General features: G+C 42.7%; 1 protein-coding gene across 1 annotated transcript in view; it reads right to left on the bottom strand.

Moving 5' to 3' along the window:
• LOC128943622 (kinesin-like protein KIF2A) overlaps positions 1-20968 on the bottom strand; it is a 236267-nt gene that overhangs the window by 192206 nt on the left and 23093 nt on the right. The gene's annotated exons all lie outside the window — the stretch shown is intronic.

Here is a 20968-nt window from a genome sequence, read left to right as displayed (position 1 = left end):
TTTTCTGCATTTAATAACCTCTTGTGGCTTCATTTGGTGCAAGAACACTCTGTCGCAGAACTGCTTTGATTAACTATCTGGTCTCTTAGTAAACTAGAAACAGAAGACACTTTCTTCCTGTAGCAGAGCCACTTCTACAAACAGCATGCAGAGATGCAAGGACAACAATTTTTAGCACTGTGAGAAGTGGAATACTCTCCAAGCTTCCAGTGATATAAGCTTCTGCTACTGTTTTGAGGCTTGGCCCAGCTGTCAATCCAGAGTCAAGAGAAAACTAAAATATTAAAAATGTAAATTTAGAGAAACATATGCTATACAATACTATAATAATTTTTGTATTTGGTTTGCATGGCCAAGCTTTGACAGCAGGGGGGATACAGGGGCAGCTTCTGTGAGAAGCTGCCAGAAGCTTCCCCCATGTCCAGCAGAGCCAACCCCTGGCAGCTTCAAAGATGGATGTGCGTGCCACTGGACAAGGCTGGGCCAATCAGAAATGGTGGTAATACCACTGATAACATATTTAAGAAGAAGAAGAAAAAAAGTATTGTGTAGTTGTAATTGTGGCCAGAGCAGGGTGAGAATATGTGAGAAGAAAAACTTTGCAGATACCAAGGTCAGTGGAAGAGATGGCAGTGGTGCTCCAGGTACCAGAGCTGGGATTCCTCTACAGCCTGTGGTGAAGACCATGGTGAGGCAGCTGAGCATCTGCAGCCCATGGAAGATCATGGGGATGCAGAGATCCACCTGTAGCCTGTGGAGGAGACCCATGCTAGAGCTCCCCCCCCCCTCCCCAGGGTCCCACACTGGAGCAGCCTCTCCCTGAAGGACTGCACCCTGTGGAAGAGCAACCCATGTTGCAGCAGTTCACGGAGAACTGTTGCTCATGAGATGGAGTCAGGTCGCAGCAGTTCATGCAGAACTATTTCCTGTGGGAGGGACCCCACAGAGCAGCAGGGGAGCAGGGTAACAGCTTGTCTCCCTGAGCAACGGGAGAAACCACAGGTGACGAACTGACCATAATCCCCATTCCCTGTATTCCTGAACCACTGGGGGAAGGAGGTAGAGCTGGAAAGGAGGGAGGGATGAGGGGGAATCTGTTAATAGATTTTATAAATTTTGAAAAAAGATCCTATTCACAGCCTGTGACACTATATTAGTCACACATCCATCATATAAAGCCTATTACCTGCTCCGGTACTCTATTACTTTTGAAAGAGAACAAACAATTTTTAAAAGGATTGATCTTTGCCATAACAAGTGAAAGGAGATCAAAGCAGGCTGATGAATGAATAGAAAATACTGAATCCTCTCACAAACGCAGTAAACCAGCATATTGTAACAAAAATAATCACAATAAATCTTCCATCTTTATGCCAGGTTTCATCAGCTCCCTGGTCAAAAAAGTAGAGTCATCATGGTGATACTCCATTATTTCACTCAGTGTTTTTTTAATTTTTATTTTCTCTCCTCACATGATTAGACTTTACATCACAGGCAAAACATTTTCTCTGAAGTTGATCTATTGCTATAGAACTTAAAATAATGGAGAAGTTTGAAAAGGCTAATATTTGTGTAACTAAGTTCTGCCATACTGAATCCAAAACACAGCACTGTGCCAGCTTCTAGGAAGAAATAAACTCTATCCCAGCTGAAACCAGGACAATCTACCATTTATGCTTTATTTCTTTTTTACTTTATTATATATAATTAATTACTTCTTTGTTTAATTTTTGCCATGTCACTCTTCATTATTGTCTTGTCTCTTGCCTTGGTTATAGTGTTATCACACTGTCAAATGGGTCACTAAACATACACGGTACCTGTCCCATTTCTAAAGCAAGTTCTTAAATACTTTTTAAAATTCCATATAATAAAGATACATTTTAATATTTTTGTGAACGATCCCTAGCTACCAACTAATTTTGTTTTATTCTCTAAATTATTACAGCAACACCCAAATCCTTCCAATGACAAGCCTATTGCAACTGCATTTTATGATCTCCATAAACCTCTACAACATAACATAGGAATTTTAAGAACAGAAATTAACATTTACCAAATCAAGTTTCCCATATCTGCCTGCATATTTCACTATTTGAAATAAAATCCAACTCAATCTAGTAAAAAATTGCAAAATTGCAAAAACCCATCACAGTGCTTTAGAAAAACAAAAAGTTCACAGATCTTATTGACAATCCACTAAAAAATGAAGGGAAAAAAAAAGCACAGACATGCCACTGAACTGTGTATAATGTTTAGCTACAAAACACAAAGAACACATTTAATGTTGTTTGTACAGCAAACAGAACACAAGCAACTTTTTGGTCCTCCTTGCATTCAATAACAACATCCTCCATCCCCTCCCTGCCTGTACAATCATAGCTAATATATACTATCATGAATACCCTATAAACTGAACTCAATTCACCTTTATGTTAGTGAATAGTCAACCTCTGCTATTCACCCCAGAAAGTTGTACTAACACCTTGCTGCCAACGTATACAAACATTTTTCCAGATTACATGTGTTCACAGTCATTTAGTAGTCTGTGCTTTCTTTTATAGCTGTCCAAGAATGATGAGTTTATCTGTGTGTGTTTTGGTCTGAGTGTTGCCTTTTCCAACATTGGCAACAAGGATGAGGTGCAGTATCCCACACAGGCTCCAGATTGCTTTCCACATAAATACTCACTGCCAAATTACAGTAATTCTAAAATTGCACTCACTTTCCCATTTGTCACTTCACCCTGGTAGTCCACACTTATTTTGAGATTAATTAAAATATCAAGAATTATCTCCTGTCATTTAGAGTTTATGATTTTCCAATTTATAGCAAAAGCATATTTACTTTTTTTGGCATGTTTTACCCCAGTCATATAATTTCATATCTCCTAACCTTCTCACATAATATAAATTTTCACAGAGATGATACTCCTACTCTAGCACAGTAATGAAGTTTCCTGAGAACAATGTTACTTTCTGTGTTATGACCAGAGATTAATAAATTTAATGGATGGAGAAAAACAGCCATCCAGTCTCAAAACTGATCCCAGAAGGAACACTATTAAGTAGAAATTATTAGGTACACTATCATCACCTGTCTTAAACACATTACTGTTCTTGTATTAAACTTCATCAGAATGTTTTCACAGAATCGCAGAATGACTATGTTGAAGAGACCTTCAAGATCATCGAGTTCAACCCATGTCTTAACACCTCAACTAAACCATGGCACTGAGTGCCATATCCAGTCTTTTCTTAAACACATCCAGGGATGGTGACTCCACTACCTCCCCAGGCAGATGATTCCAGTACTTTATTACTTTTTCCGTAAAAAAACTTTTCCTAACATCCAACCAAAATTTCCCTTGGTGCACCTTAAGACTGTGTCCTCTTGTTCTGTCAGTTGCTACCTGGAGAAAGAGACCAACCCCCACCTGACTACAACCACCTTTCAGGAAGTTGTAGAGAGTGATAAGGTCACTTCTGAGTCTCCTTTTCTCCAGACTAAACAACCCCAGCTCCCTCAGTCATTCCTCATAGGGCTTGTGTTCTAAGCCCCTCACCAGCCTCATTGCCCTCCTCTGGACATGCTCAAGCATCTCAACATCCTCCCTAAACTGAGGGGCCCAGAACTGGACACAGTACTCAAGGTGTGGCCTCACTAGTGCCAAGTACAGGGGAAGAATGACCTCCCTGCTCCTGTTGGGCACACTATTCCTGATACAGACCAGGATGCTGTTGGCCTTCTTGGCCACCAGGGCACACTGCTGGCTCATGTTCAGTCAGTTGTTGACCAGTACCCCCAGGTCCCTTTCTGCCTGGGCACTGTTCAGCTGTCACAGACATCTTTTCATAAAAATCCTCTCTTTAGGATTTTTCCTCTTCTGGGAAGCTGAGGCCCCAGAGAAAGAATGTAAACAATAATTATCTGCTGCTGTGGAATGCAACAGGTGCATCTGTGATTGGTCTTCTGTGAGTGTTTGGATTTACTGACCACTCACAGGAGAGTTTGTCCTTGCTTTCTGCCTGGACACAGAACTTTGTTATTCTATTCCTATTCTATTCTTAGCTTAGCAGCTTCTGCAACTTTTCTCCCCATTCCTATTAGTATAGTCTTAATGTATTATATATCATAAAATAATAAATCCAGCCTTCTGATCATGAAGCCAAGATTCTCGTCTATCTCTCTCACCCTGAGGAACCCTTGCAAAGCCATGTAACATTCAGCCACGCTGTCCCCAGCCCATAACGTTGCAGGGGGTTATTGTGGGCAAAATGCAGGACTCAGCACTTGGACTTATTAAACTTCATCTTATTGGACTCTGCCCATCTATCCAATCCTTCCAGGTCTCTTTGCAGAGCCCTCCTACCTTCCAACAGATCAACACATGATGCCACCTTAGTATCGTCTGTAAATCTACTAATGATAGACTCAATACCCTCATCCATGTAATCAATAAAAATATTAAACAGAACTGGTCCGAGCACTGATCTCTGAGGGACACCACTAGTGACTGGCTGCCAGCTGGATGCAGCACCATCCACCACCACTCTGTGGGCCCAGCCATCCAGCCAGTTCTTAATCCAGCAAAGAGTGCACCTGTCCAAGCCATGGGCTGCCAGCTTTTCCAGGAGTTTACTGTGGGAGACAGTGTCAAATGCCTTGCTGAAGTCCAAATAGACAACTTCCACAGCCTTTCCCACATCCACCAGGTGGGTCACCTGGTCATAAAAGGAGATGAGGTCATAAAAGGATCACCCATTTTAAACATTCCTATGAGGTTTTCCAATACCCACAGGTCCCTTTTATCATCTATATGAATCCCTGCTGTTCTGAGATTTAAGGAGGATTAGCAGTTAGAGCTGCAAATTTATTCAAATAAGAACAAGACATGCCATGATAGTATTTTCTGTTGTCTCAACATATTTTTCTTTTCCTACTACTTCATAAGTGAAGGTCTTCATTCAGTCTCTGATAATGACATTCACATCTTTCCTATGAGTTGACAGCTTATAAAAAAGTTATACAAATGGTTCTATGTCTTCTTATATGTATTTTTAAAATTCCATAAAACTGAACATAATTTGGCTTCTCCTTACACATTTAGTCAGCAATTCCTTGGACTCTTTTAAAATAATTTTGCTGGTAGCTTTTTAAAAATCTTTTAGAACTGTTTCTGAAATTTCCTCTCCAGAATCCTTTGTTATACATTTTAACAGCTCAAAGTCCTCTGTGTTCAGTACAAATTTCAATACAGTTATGGTATTATGCGCAAAGGGAGATCCAGCCAAGTATCTTTCAAACAGCATTGGGGTTTAGTGGTTGTGTATTTGGTTTGCACGGCCAAACTTTGGTAGCAGGAGAGCTACAGGGGTGGCTTCTGTGAGAAGCTGCCAGAAATTTCCTCCATGTCCAACAGAGCCATTCCCTGGTGGCTCCAAAGATGGATGTGTCACTGGTCAAGGCTGGACCAATTAGAAATGGTGGTAACACCTCTCTGATAACATATTTAAGAAGAAAGAAAAAAAAGTGATTGTGCGGTTGTAATTTCAGAAAGAGAAGAACAGAGTAAGAACATGTGAGAGGAACAACTCTGCAGACACCAAGGTCAGTGGAGAAGGAAGGGGAGGAGCTGCTCCAGGCACTGGAGCTGAGATTCCTCTGCAGCCCATGGTGAAGACCATGGTGAAGCAGCTGTGCCCCTTCAGCCAGTGGAGGTCCATGGGGATGCAGTGATCCACCTGCAGCCCATGGAGGAGACCCACTATGGAGCAGGGGGATGCCTGAGAGGAGGCTGTGAATCTGAGAGGAGCCATGCTGGAGCAGCCTGTCCTTGAAGGACTGCACCCTGTGGAAGAGTGACCCATGCTGCAGCAGTTTGGGGAGGTCTGTTGCCCATGGGATGGACTCACATTGGAGAAGTTTGCAGAGAACTGTCTCCTGTGGGAGGGACCCCACGGTGGAGCAGAGGAAGGACTCCTCTCCCTGTGCAGTTGGAGAAACAACGGGTGATGAACCCATAACCCCCATTCTCTGTCTCCCTGTGCTGCTGGGGTAGTACGTAGAGCTGGGAAGGAGAGAGGAGTGTTTTTAAGGTGTTTTTAAGGATTTATTTTACTTCTCATTATCCTGCTCTGATTTTGTTAGCAATAAATTCAATTCATATCTCTAATTTGAGCCTGTCTTGCCCATGATGGTATTTGATGAGTGATCTCTCCTAGTCCTTATCTCAATCCATGAACCCTTTGTTATATTTTCTCTCCCCTATCCAGCTGCAGAGGGGAGTGATAGAGCGGCTATGGTGGGTGCTTGGCATTCAGCCAAGGTTAACCCACTACAAAACATTTTTAGTTGCTCTACAACAGGATTTAAGACTGTGGTAGATTAAAATAGTGTAGTGAATACTCTCTACTGAAAGACTGAAATTACTTAACCAGTCTTCTCCCTCCCTTCCCCCTTTCTCATTTTGTTCACTGCTTGAATAAATGGAAGATACCTCCTACCTCCTTCTCATCATTAACTCTGCTTTTTCTGAAGCTGACAGTACCTGCCTAGAAGCAATACCTTTTGCATCACATAGAAAAATTCTACCAGCCACTGTTAAAGATATTTTGAACTGGTACTATTTGCCTTTTATGACCTAACCTGTCAAAGAGGGGTGCCTTTTTGGTTTTTGTTTGTACTTTTCAATATTACATTTAGTAATAATATTAACCATTACTTACTATATTGCAGAGCTGCCAACTGTTGCTCCTGGTTAAAAGTCAGAAGCCTTTAGTTTCATGCAAGTTTAAAGACTGTATTTTTCCCTTAACTCAATAAGGTTCTAAAAGCTCAAATCAATAAGTAAACTTTGAGCACTATTTTACTTCAAATCATAGAATATCTCAAGTTGAAAGGGACCCATAAGGATCAGCAAGTCCAACTTCCTTGCAGGACTACCTAAAACTAAACCATGTGACCAAGTGCATCATCCAGATGCTCCTTGAATTCTGACAGGTTTGGCGCCATGACCACTTCTCTGGGGAGTCTGTTCTAGTGATCAACCACTCTCTCAGTGAAGAACTTCTTCCTAATGTCCAATCTGAAATTCCCCCTATGCAGTTTCATTCCATTTCCTCATGTCCTGTTGTTGGTCACCAGAGAGAGATCAACACCTTCCCCTCCACTGCTCTTGAGGAAGTTTCAGACTGTGACAAGGTCCCCTTCTCATCCTTCTCTTCTCCAACCTGAACAAACCAAGTGACTTCAGCTGCTCCTCTTAAGTTTTACCCTTGAGACCTTTCACCATCTTGGTCGCCCTCCTCTGGACACACTGATAGTTTGATATCCTTCTTGTATAGTGGTGCCCATAACTGCAAACAGTACTCAAGGTGAGGCTGCACCAGTACAGAGAAGTATGGGATAATCACAATTATATGGCAATTCTGTGCCATATGCACCCCAGGACACAGTTGACCCTCCCGGATGCCAGGGCACACTTGAGTCATATTCAACTTGCCATCATCCCAAATGGTCAGATCTTTCCACAGAGCTGCTCTCCTGCTTCTCATCCCTCAATTTGTATGTACAACCAGGATTACCCTGTCCCAGGTGCAGAATCTTGCTCTTGTTAACTTCCATATGGTTGGTGATTGCCCAGTTCTCTAGTCTACCTAGATCTCTGTGTAAGGCCTCTCTACCCTCAAGGGAGTTATCTCAGGGATGGTTTATTATCCCATCCCATTTTTAGGGTCTTTGATTTGTTTTGCTTTGTGCCCAGGGGTGGCGTCTGTTCCCACCCCACCCCCTATCCTCCCTGGCTCCGGAGCTGTCCCAATGAATGGGAACCGAGACGGGGTTTCCAAGGGGAGTTGGGGGCAGGGCGAGAGGCAATGTCGTCTCTTCTGGCGGCAGTTCAACTGGACACATGCAGCTGGTATCTCTGACCAGGGATCCTGCTGTTTCTGTGGGTCTTGCCTGCTTCTTTTTTGTGGGATTTTTTTGTGGTTTTTTTTCCTTCGGCACTGTGACTGAGCTTGCTGGCTGGGCTTCTTTTGCTGCTCTGTTGTCGGGAAGCCCAGAGCCAGTGCATGTCCCGCAAGGACCCGGGACCGCCCTCGTTTCCTGCCGGGGGGTTGCCCCCACTCTCCACACAGCCCGAATCCGAAGGACCAGCCAGTGCTGTTGAGAACATCCCGAAGAGCCTTTTACTGCATTCGGGAGCCGGACTGCTACTGCCCAACCCCCACCATACCTCCACCATTGCTCTGGGTTTATGCTACACTGTAGCTTTTCACCTTCTGCCTGCCAGGAGGTCCTGCCGTTCCAGCTTGCTGCTTCCGAGAGTCCTGCTGGGGCACCGGAATCGGCTGCCCCCGGGGGGGTTTGTAAAAGCAAGCCATTTTTCCATCCTTTCCTGTCTCTGTCAAGCTGCCAGAACTGCATGGTCCCCCAACTCACAGTTGCAGCCGCAGGGGAATCATCGCACCTGCCCTGCCCACTGGGAGCCTGCCAGTGCTCCGGCCGGCTGTGACCATAACTCCACCAAAGGGGGGAAGTGCTAGCAGCCGTGAAGGCTGTTACTGGATTTCTGGTTCTGTTTGTTGTCGCTGCCACTGTTGTGTTTGCCTTGTTATATATACTAGTAAAAAACTGCTATTCCTTTTCCCTTATCTTTGCCTGAAAGCCTCTTAAATTCAAAATTATAACAATTTGAAGGGAGGGGGGTCATATTTTCCATTCCAAGGGAGGGTCCTGCCTTTCTTCGCAGACATGTCTTTCAAACCAAGACAGGAATCCACAACACTTCTTAATTTAGTATAATCAGCAAACTTACTGTACATTTAACTCCTGCATCCAAACCATTTACAAAAACATTAAAGAACACTGGCTCTAAAATTGAGCCTGTGGAAACCCCACTGGAGACTGGCCACCAGCCTGATGTAACCCCATTTACTATAACCCTTCATGTCCAACTTGTCAGCCAATTGTTCAGACAGTGTATTATGGACATGTCTAGATATGTGCTGGATATTTTGTGCAGAAGGATACCATAAGAGACAATATCAAAAGCTTTGCTAAAATTGCAAAAATACCACATCTACTGGTTTCCCTTGGTCCACTAGATGGGCAACCTTGACATAAAAGGAAATTAAGTTGGTTAAGCAGACTCTCCCCTTGTGAACCTGTGCTGGCTGCATTGTCTCTCAAGTGTTTTTCAATAACTCCCAGAATAACTTTCTCCACAATTTTACCAGGCACTGAGGTGAGACTGACAGGCCTGTAATTACCAAGGTCATCCTTATCTTTCTTGAAAGTTGGGGCAACATTTGCCAGCTTCCAGTTGACTGGGACCTCTCCAGGCTCCTAGGACTGTTGAAAAATAATGGAGAGAGGTCCCATGATAATATTGACCAGCTCTTTCAGTACCCTGGGATGAATCCCATTGGGCCAAATAGACTTCTGGAGATCTAGATGGAGCAGCAGATCCCACACAAGTTCAGAGTTGGCTGGGAGTTTATCATCCCCCCAGTATGGTTTTCCAACACAGGGCTCTGGGGTTCCCAGGGCCCAACATCAGTATTAATGACAGAGGCATTAAATGTCTCTGCTTTGTATATGTCCCCATTTGTGAGATGACTGATCTCATCAACTAACAAGCCAATGCTATCTCTGCTCTTCCTTTCCTTTTTGTTGTCCTTCACAGTGCTCACCAGGTGGAACTCTAATCAAGCTTTGTCCACACAATGGTGAACAGCATCTCTGTAGTCCTCATGTGTCACCTGTCCCTGCTTCCAATACACTTCCCTTATCCACCTAAGTTCTAGAAGAAGATCCCTGCTCAGCCAAGACAGCTTTCTGCCCCACTTGCCTGATGTTAGACACTTTGGAAATTCCTGCTCCTGCATGTTTAAGAGATGGCTTTTAAAAAATGACCAGCATTCATGCATCCCTTGGCACAACTTGAGGCTGTTTCCTCTGGTCCTATAAATTGATGTTTTGGAGAAGGACCTCCACCTCACCACAACCTCCTTTCAGATGGTTCTAGAGACTGAAGAGGTCCCCCTGAGCCTCCTTTTCTCCAGACTGAACATCCCCAGCTCCCTCCGCCTCTCTCCTCATCAGACTTGTGCTCCAGGCCCTTCCCTATCTCTGTTGCCCTTCTCTGGACATGCTCCAGCCCCTCAACCCCTCAATGTTTTTCCTGAAGTGAAAGGCCCAGAACTAGACATGGCACTTGAGGTGCAGCCTCACCAGTGCCAAGTACAGAGGGACAATCACTTTCCTGGTCCTGCTGGCCACACTATTTCTGATACAAGACAGGATGCCATTGGCCTTCTTGGCCACCTGGGCACATGCTGGCTCATGTTCAGCCACTGTCGACCAGCATCCCCATGGCCTTTTCCACTGGGCCACTTTCCAGCCACTCTGCCCGCAAGCCTGCAGCGCTGCAGGAGGTTGGTGTGACAGAAGTGCAGGACCCAACACTTGACTTTGTTGAACCTCATACAATTGGCCTCAGCCCATCATCCAGCCCGTCCAGATCCCTCTGCAGAGCCTCTCTACCTTCCAGAAGAGCAACACCAACTTGGTGTCACCTGCAAACTTGCTGAGGGTGCACTTGATCCCCTTATCCAGATCATCAATAAAGATATTGAACAGGATTGGCCCCAATACTGAGCTCTGGGGAACACCACTAGTGACCAGTCACTAGCTGGATTTAACTCCATTCACCACCACTCTCTGGGCCCAGCCATCCAGACAGTTTTTACCCAGTGAAGAGTACACCATCCAAGCCATAAACAGCCAGTTTCTCCAGGAGAATGCTGTGGGAAACAGTGTCAAAGCCTTTACCGAAATCCAGGTAGACAACATCCACAGCCTTTCCATCACTGACTGAGTCAACTAGCTTCTTCAGCAACCTGAAGTCTGCTCTTCCCATATCCAGGGACAAAGTTTTGCATGCAGTTTATTTCCTATGGCAAATTGATGCCTTAAGTTTTAGCTTTCATATTTTCCAGATTCTGTACTGCATTAGTATATAACTCTGAACTTCATATAAAGTGTTAGCAAGTTCTCTTCACAGTTTAGTTAGACAAAACAGTCCTTTTCCAGCCCGAGAACCAAGGACACCATTGCAGCTTCAGGCCCAAAAAGTGTAAACAACAGCGAATTGAAGAGATCAATCTGGGAAGATGGGACTTCATAACCGGAAGCCGTAAGTGGACAATTAACCCCAATATGTAAATGGACAAAAACTTATAAAAGTCTGTGAAAAGTCATGATCAGTTGTTCATCTTGGATGTAGCCATGGCTGGGCTCCTGTACTGCCCAAGGTGTATCCTCTGAAGGCCTTTTTAATAAATACCTACTTTAACTCTGTCTAGCCTCTGTTCTAGATAGCCTCTCAAGGCATCAAAACAATTTGAAACTCAACTACTTCCTGGTCACTGTGACCATTACAGCCATCAATTACCACCAGAGTTCTTGTCTATGGTTTGATGAAAGCTTATTGCAGCATAAAAATCATCAAGGTTCTGATTTATATTTACCTCATTCATCACCACCTGAATTCTTATCCTATTAAAATGTCAAGATGACCTGGGAAGTTCAAGTCATAAATGTAGTATAGAAGAACATGCAAACATAACCCAAAATTGATTCAGAAACCTGGAGTATTAGAATAAAAAAGACTATTTCAGTTGGAAGGGACTTACAGTAATCATCTAGTCCAACTGCCTGACCAAAAGTTAAAGCATGTTATTAAGGGTATTGTCTAAATGCCTCTTAAACACCAACAGGCTTGGGGTATCACCCACTCTCTCTGGGAAGTCTGTTTCAGTGTTTGACCACCCTCTTGGTAAAGAAATGCTGCTTCAGGTCCAGTCTGAACTTCCCCTGGCACAGCTGTGAACCATACCCATGCATCCTGTTGCTAGATCCCAGGGAAAAGAGTTCAGTGCCTCCCTCTCTACTTCCTCTCCTCAGGAAGCCAGAGAGCCATGAGTTCACCTTTCAGCCTCCTTTTCTCCAAACTAGACAAACTCAGTGTCCTCAGTCACTCCTCATAGGACATGCCTTCCAGCCCTTTCATCAGCTTTCCTGCCCTCCTCTGAATGCATTCAAGGACCTTCACATCCTTCTTAGATGGTGCATGCAGTTTCCAAAATCTAAGTGTAAATGTGTTTTTCAAACTTAATTCATTTTCACTGCCCTTGTCCTAGAGTATGAGATTATCATCACCACATCATTATGTATACCTGCATCTCTAGCCAACACTTTTATAGATCATCTGGGAATACACCTCAAACTCCTTATGCAGTTCAGCCACAACAAAAAAGTAGCACATTTTAGTGATTGCAAGATGTGCAACATTGTGCAACAAAAATTCTAGATCCAAACTCTGCAAGAGAACAACTATTTTACATACTTTGCTTCTAAAGAGAAAGCTTTAAACAAAGCACATGTTCTATCTCACTCTACTCACATAGACATTCAGTGTGTTCATCTACTGAAGGCATCTCTTAACATACTATCTTGTAACTAACAGAAGAGACTGAAAATACTCACACTTCCAGTACCTAGGATTACAGAGCTTTCAGTGTCTGATGGGAGCCATGAGAAACTCAAACTTGCACTTGACAAAGCTTCAATGGGACTATCGATAACGTGAAAGTGAATAACATTCCTCTATGTGAAAAGCATGACCACTCACCGATAAAAATGCAACTGAAGTCAAAGACTTATTGTTGCTTGAACTCACTTTGTTACCGCTTGGTATTGGAATATGATCCCAATATTACCGGATCGAACGTGCCTGGGCTAGTCTGGCCCTTGCTGCTTGACCAAAGGCGTCAGCTGTGGTGTTTCACCTCAGAGACACCTTTGGCTGGCTGTATGTTGCAGCTGACACTTGGAACAAGTCCAGGCAAGCAGGAACTCAGTTTTACCTCTGGTGGAAAGGGTTTAGGCGATGGTGAAGAGGAAAAGGAGACAGATTCTGCCGGAGGGCTTAATCCAGAGTTTTATTCCAGGGTCACAGATCTCTGAATCTTGTAACAGCTCCAACAGAATGGTGACCGCATGGTCTCACAGTGTCCTCTTAAGCCCGGGGGGAGAGGGAAGGGATAGGTGTGCCACCAACCAGGTGGGAGGGGGGGGAGTCTCAGGGGACAATGACACCTAGAAAGGCCAATGACCCCAGGGCTGAGAAGCATCTTTTGAACTTTAGCCAATCACACGACGCCCTTGCTGGAATGTTAAGATTGACGGACAGCACTTAGCAAGGGGGCAAGGGGGAGGGGAAGGGAGAGGTTGACACACCTGAGGGACTGGGATAGGTGAAACAGGATATTGCCTCACACCGCAACAGCTTGGGATTCAACAATTATGTTTTACAGAGTTGGAATTGCAGAAGGAATAATAGAACCATAGAATTGTTAAGGTTGGAAAAGACCTCTAGGATCACTGAGTCCAACCATTAACCTAGCACTGCCATCTACACTACTAAACTATTTCCACAAGTGACTCTACCACTTGCCTGGGCAGTCTTTTCCAATGCTTTACAAGACTTTCAGTGAAGAAATTCTTCCTAATGTCCAATCTAAACCTCCCCTGGTGCAATTTGAGGCCATTTCCTCTGGTCCTGTCGCTTGTTACCTGGGAGAAGAGTCTGACCCCCACCTCAATACAACCTCCTGTCAGGGAGTTGTAGAGAGCAATAAGGTTCCCCCCAAGCCTCCTTTCCTCCAGGCTGAAGAATCCTAGCTCCCTCAGATACTCCTCATAAAACTTGTTCTCTAGACCCTTCACCAGCTTTGTTGCCCTTCTCTGGAAATTCTCCAGAACCTCAATGTCTTTCCAAAAACAAGAACACCAAAAGTATAAGTCTGATAAAATCATTCCCTTTTCCAGGTGTCCTGGGGTGACGTTATGATGCTTATATCCTCATTCATATGTTCTGTGCCTTTAAGACTGTCTCTGAAGAGTGAAAGTTTTGTTTGGGTTTCTCTTATCAGGGACACAGAGACGGGCAGTACATAGGGCTGTTTTTGCTTTTGGCTTTCTGCTTTGCTCGCTCTCTCTCTGCTCTCGCTTCTGCTTGCTTTTGCTTCTGCTTATTAGCTAGTTCTAGCTAAACAGTCCAAATTCCTTCCTGGACTGTTTCTTCTCTCCTTTTTCTTCGACCATCTCGAACCTGCTCCGGACTGGGACCTGGGAACACCGAGAGTTTGCACCGTTTGGCCTGCAGCAGCTGCCCCAGCGCCTGAGGGACTAACAGAGCAACCACCCTCAAAAGAGACTTTCTGATTTTGTCACCTTTTTCAGAGCGGTGTCATCCAGTATTGTTCATTTTGTGTGCTGGGGGGTGCTGTGCCTGGTAAATAAACAGGTTCTTTCCACTTCTCTCTGAGGAATTCTTCCTGAACCAGTTGGGGGGGGGAGGGGCTGTGTGGTTTTGCTTTCTGTAGGGGCCCTCCTTTGGAGATTCTCTACCAAATTTGCCCTAAACCAGGACACCAGGGAAAGCTAATTTTAATGTAGGTTTTCACACAGCTTTATTACCTTTTGTGTAACAGATATAAAATTTAGTTTTAAACACTTTGCAATGGCCAAATTCTAAGACTGCAAAATTAACTCCACATAACACTTTTCAATAGAAAAAAAGTAATGTCATCTTCATAACACCCTCACAGAAAACTACTGATACTGAAATTGACCAGAGAATAAACTTTCAAATACAATGTGAAGTATTAGAAAGCAGCCATTCTTTATTGCAGCGCTGAACACACCTGGAGGATCTCTCCTCTAATTGAATGTGTCGTGAAACTTTACAACAGGGTATTTATTCCATCATGATCATACATATTCATTACTACATACTTCCTAGCTAATACATAAACACCACTTTTACTAGAACTAATTTGCATGCAACCACCACCTACTGGAATTCTTTTTATGGTCCCAGAGGGTCATCTAAAGGGGTCTCTGGTGGCCATATTCACTGAATGCTTCAACATTACAGGTGAACTTTCCTTGAATTTTTTCTTTGGGCATGCACTGTTGCGTCTTGTTACATAATTGCCAAAACCCCCACTATATTCCTTATCTGCTTATTTACTGGTTCCAGCTACATTATCATCTTGTATACATACTTTGACATTATTTTATACTTTTTTGTTAGTTAATCTTTAAGCTCTATCTAGCAACTTCAGAGGACCTGAAAATTTTTATTCTCTGTTATTTATCACTACTCATGGCTACTTTGTTTCCCAGGAGCAATTACAAGGCACAGAGAAGACTGGCACAAGACAAGGAGATCTAGGCCTGTATTCTGCCTCTAACAGTGGTTCCACTTGGGAAAAGCAATTAACATAGCAGGTGTACTTCACTGTTATCTAGTAAAGCAATGGTTTATGGATGTTCTAAGCCACAACTTTGTTTATCATGATACTTTCTGGGGATATGCAGAAAATGCATTTCCAGGGTATCAGTCACAGTACTGTCTTATAGCTAAGCATTTATTATAGAATTCAAAGTGTCTCTTTACAGAGGTCAAAGTTGTAGGAACATCATGTCAATCACCTGTCTCTCTATTTGGAACACTATAGTAGGCTATAGGCTTTTGTCCTGGGTAACCCAATAGATTATTGTATTCCATATTTATCTGTGCCAGAATTATTACAGTCTCTTTAAGACCCTGCATCTGGAAAACAGAATGGCAGGGCAAGGGCCAGGGAGTTCCCCAGGCTTTTACAAGTCAGAGTTGCCCAAGCAACGCCCTCTCTTGCTTTGTAGCTCTTGCTCAAGGCAGAGGCTCCCCTTTGTGGTTTTTGATGTTGTTGTAGTTGTTTCTCTCTGGCCTCCGAAGGAGGGGGTTGTTTTGGACAGGTTTCTGGACTCACAACAGTATTAACTTGGGAAACTGCATTTTACAATCAAAAACTGTTTCAGAGTGAAATTTGCAACACCTTTGGTGGCATGAAGCCAGACCCGGCCCAGGCTTGTCAGTGTTTGAGAGTTCATCTTTTTCTTCTGCCACCCCCAATCAGAACAGGGACCTGAGACAGCAGCACCAACACTGGCAGAGTCCAGTGGGTGGCAGGAAGCAGCAGAGAATGGCAGCGCTGATCTCACACACGCCATCAATTTCCATCTGCCACTAGAACTGCTTTGTAAACTCCTACCTTCCGTCTTTTCTTGTTCCGGGGGAAGGTTGAGTCAAGCAGGGTTTGTTCACCATCTCCCTTTTGTCTCCTGGACTGTGCAGTTGCCTGTGGAGCGTGCCATCTTGAGGAAGAGGTCACTCCACCATTTTGAATTTCTCTTTGCTACCAGGGAGTCCACAAGATGCCAGCAACTTAGTAACTAATGATTATTGCTCTTATTTTTTGCCTGTTGCTATTTCATTTTCTTTAGTAAACTGTTATTTTTTTCCCCCACTTATATCTACTTTTATTTGTTTCTCCTTATCGGTGAAAAAGATTGGTTAAAGCTATAAGGGGAGGTAACTCAGAGTGTTCACCTCTTAAAATTTTCTTAAACCAAGAAAGCTTTTTAATTCTTCAAGTGAAAAATAATAAATAGTGCTCAAACAGCATTATAACAGCTGTGAACGTTTTAAGGAGAGGAATGAGGACAAAAAAAGAAGAAACAGTGCATGTGCCTGTATGTATACAATATGAACAGGTTCACAGCTATAACTAACATCAGTTTAAGGCAATCTACATCTGAATTATCATAGGTTTAGTTTCCTAAATTTAACTAAAAACTAACAGTGATGCAGTAGACTGACAAAATTGGCCATAAGTTAATCACAAACAACTGTGGAATCACACTAATAGTCAAAATTAACTGTAGCTAACTTAATTGTGATGAGTGTCTAACAGTCTTAAGTAAGTATCTAAATCTCTACTAAAACCCAGGAAAAACTGGTCCAAATACTGTAGCCAGGAACATTTGTTTTAATGTCTAGGTTCAGTTCAGTATTGAGAACAATTTAAATAAACCCCCAAATATCAAGTCACAATAAAACTTAAGGGGTTTGGAATATACAACTGCAAGCAAATTTTCAAAATTATATTAGAAGAAACTGTAACTATTCCCTCCTCAAAAAAATCAAAATAAATACAAGGAAACATTCACTTCTGAAAAGACACAAGTGGCAAAACTGGAAAACATAGATAAACTTTCAAGCAAACAAAAAGAATTGCTAATATACCTAAAAGCTTGTTCATGTTTTTGAAAGAGATGAACAGAAATAACAGAAAATTTATTCCAGCTCCAAAAAACCTACCTTGCATTTAAAAATACACTGTGAGAGCATCTAGGCTTCCAAATACCTCTAACTATGCTACCGAGGCATTATGAGAAATTATTATCAGTCGATGTTTTCTAAAAAACCTGTTGGAACCCAGGAAATTCCTCTGGCTGCCCTGGAGGGCTCGAGCCCCTGCCCAGGGGGGCTCAGAGACCTTGGCACAGAGCCCAAGACCCCTGTGCCTTTTATTTAGCCCTTGGAAAAAACAATTACCAACCTTTATATGAAGAATTACAAGTCAAAAGAGTTTAGTTTGTCACGGGGTGAAAAATAGATTTTTGAGGTTTTTAGAATGGGGGCTCGGGGTCTGAAGATGGAGGAATTTGGATGTGCCTTGTCCTTTTTCCTTCTTCTTCCTAGCCTCCATCTTCTGGGTGATGTTGGCACTTTTAGATTGGTTTAGAGTAGAAGCTCACTGTCTAACATAGGTGATAGGTATTGGGAAGTTATTGTAAATAGTGTACAAGTAGTTTTTAGTATAAAAAGACAACACCGCCTCTGAGGCGGGCAGTGTGCCTCAACCCGACCTGCCAGACAGACTTGCAGCGGGTCGGAGAAAGAATGTTATAGATAAGAAATAATAAACAACCTTGAGAACGAGAACAGAAAAGTCCTGACTCCTTCTTCGACTGCTGGGCTGGGAAAAAGAAGCTTGTACATATTTCAGGGTCACTCTGACCAGCTAAAGTCCCGAGAAAAACCCTTTAAATTATAAACACCATCATGCTTGACCATGTATTTTGTTTACTACTGTCATGGTTTAGGAATGGTATTCCCCCATTTAGTGCTCCCACTCAAACACCCCAGACCATGCACCGCTTGCTCACTCCCCCCTCTTCCCTTGTGGTAGAATGGAGAGGAGAATTGGAGGTACAAAAGGTAAAGATCACGGGTTGAGAGAACAATTTACTGGAAACAGCAATGAGATAAGACAATGAACAGTAGCAACAACAATATTAACAGAGTGCAAAAGAGAGAATGATTCACATGCGAGTGCTCATCATGCAGAAACCAGCACCACCTGACTGCACACCAGGACAACTGTACATTCTCACTACAAAATTAAGACTGCTTGGGAGTCCTTACTGTGGACTTCTGCATCTTACTTTTTGTATTACATTAGGAATTTAACTCAATTCTGAAAAGTTAACATAAACCTTTAATTTAGCAAAAGTAAATGGTTTCTTTTCCTCTCTGACTAAACATACTGTGGATATTTATAGTGAATATCATATTTTAGTGTTCCCAAGGGGCTGAACACAGCATTCTCCTTCTGATCCCAAGAGTCCAGCCATATAGTATGGTAAGGAAGACAAGATGACCCAATAAGCAATAAGATGGGAAAAAAGTTTAAAAAAAACCCCAAACTCTATAATGTTTTCAAAGGAATAACTTAAACAAGAACACCATAATGAAGTGAATGTACTCCATTCTGTTACTTATTTCTAAAACACAAAAAAAAAAAAAAAATTCACAATGGCACATTTCATAGGTCAAGCTAACAAAAATGCTACAGATTTTGTGATCCAGGAAAGGAGAAAAGGAGCTTACGTGCTAAATACTTCATAGTGTTCACTCATTTCTCTACATTGTCCTACAGTAAGAGGATGTATTAAAAGAACTCAAAAGGCTAATTTTTCTTCTGGAGCAAATAGATACTTTTGCATTAACATTACTCTTCTGTCATGCATGACCTCTTTCCAACAATTTAATGCCTTTTCTCACCTCAGCAAGATGGGAAGCCATGCTTGCTGCTGTGCTGCCAAGCAGCAGCACGGCAAAGTCTTCAGCTCATAAAACCATAAGAAGAAAACCCGAGTAAAACTGAGACTGATGTCCAGGTGGTAGGAAGACAAATTACTTGTCTGTATAATTGCCTTGTTAAGGTTTAGGGCTTGACATGCTTCAATGATCGCAGACCCCAGGGAGAGGTTAACAAAGCATGGGAAGAAGGATGTACTATGATAGTGGGCACAAAGAATGCAGAATTTATGGGCCACAGGGACATCTGCAGTACCCCCAAGATAAGGAAAAAACTAATAAAGTCAACTCAGCAGCTCTGCTGAAATCAGCTCCAACTGGGCAAAAGGTAATTCTGGTAGGGGCAGATCACAACCACCAACTCACGGACCACCAAACCAAGAAACCTACCAGCTCAAAAGAAGAGAAAAACTGAGCATGAAGACTAATTAGCAAGGGAAGTGAGAGAATCATTGACCAATAGAAGAGAGAATACTAAGTGTCGTTATAGAGCATGACACAGCACAAAGTACCACGACTCCATCAGAAGGGTGCAAGAGAGATTTATTACAGCAACATGTTGCTTTTATACTTTTTCAAGATATTTACATTCACTTAACATACACATTCACTGTCCATTGGTTATGAAAAAGAAACAAAGTTCTCAGTGGGTGACCAAGGAGCCACGTCATTCTGTGAGCCAGCTAGAGTCTGTATCTCTTAACTTTGTCTCCTTCATCACGTCTCCATGGTGACAACCTTGGTGTCTTCCTCAGGCATGATATGGGGCTTTCCTTATCATCAAGAAGCTTTTGCTGGCTCACAAGAACAGCACAGAATGTCTTTCCTACAATAAGAGAACTATGTAACTTGTAGCCAATGAACATTAATGCCTTTGTTTGCTAAATGTTTAAATACTGAAAAGTTTTGGTAGTTGTTGTGCTAGCTTTGTGAATTTGCCACCCAGCACCCCTTTCTGCTCAGAACTGTACATAAATCAAATACTTTGGGTGTTGATTGGCCTCTTGCACACCAGGTGAAAGAACCTGTTTTGGGACAGTAAACACAGGCAACAGGCCATTATAGAGAGTGGGTGGAAAGAGCAATAATTTCATCCACTGAACAGAAATAAAGGATAGATTCCCCTAAAGGGAAAAACACACAATACAAACTGTGTAGTCCTAGTAGCCATATACAGCTACAGACATTATTGCCAGTATGTAATGCTGTATTAAACACACTTATGGAACAAACATGAGATTCTCTGAAGATCACGACTTCAACTCTTGTCAAAGGCTATATATACAAAACACATAAGGCCTACATAAATACCTGAGAATCTGGGAGTAACAGTGGAAATATACTTACAGTGCAACAAAAAGCCAAACACTTAAAGTTATTTGAAAAAGGACACAGAAAATTTAACAAATCCTCTTCCAAAAAATCCCCAGAAACTCTGGATGTATCAATTTGAGGACCTACACTGGATAACTAGGCCTAAATGTTGGATCCATTAGATCAACCAGCAAAAGTAAATTTGAAACCCTGCATGTGATCTGGCCACTATGGAAAGACAGACACATTGTGTCCATATGTCTTTGTTGTGGTTTGACACTGGCCAAATTCCAGGCACCCATGAAAAGCTGCTCAGTCACCCTCCCCTGCTACAGCTGGGCAGAGGAGAGAAAAAAAAAATTAAACAAAGGGTTCATGAGTTAAGAACTGAGACAAAACACTCCAAGGGCAAAACAGGCTCAACTTACAGATACAAAGTTAATTTATTGCTAACAAAATCAGAGGAGGATAATGAGAAGTAAAATAAGCCCTTAAAACCACCGTTTCTTTCCCCAACCCATCCCTCCTTCCCACCAACAGCGCAGGAGACAGGGCATGGGGGTTTGGTAAGTTCATCACCCGAGATTT

This window comes from Melozone crissalis, unplaced genomic scaffold (assembly GCF_028551555.1).
Source record: "Melozone crissalis strain CALT ecotype California unplaced genomic scaffold, PUWL_Pcris_2 ptg000049l_1, whole genome shotgun sequence".
NCBI classification, from domain to species: domain Eukaryota; kingdom Metazoa; phylum Chordata; class Aves; order Passeriformes; family Passerellidae; genus Melozone; species Melozone crissalis.
This window is presented reverse-complemented; position numbering and strand designations above follow the sequence as displayed.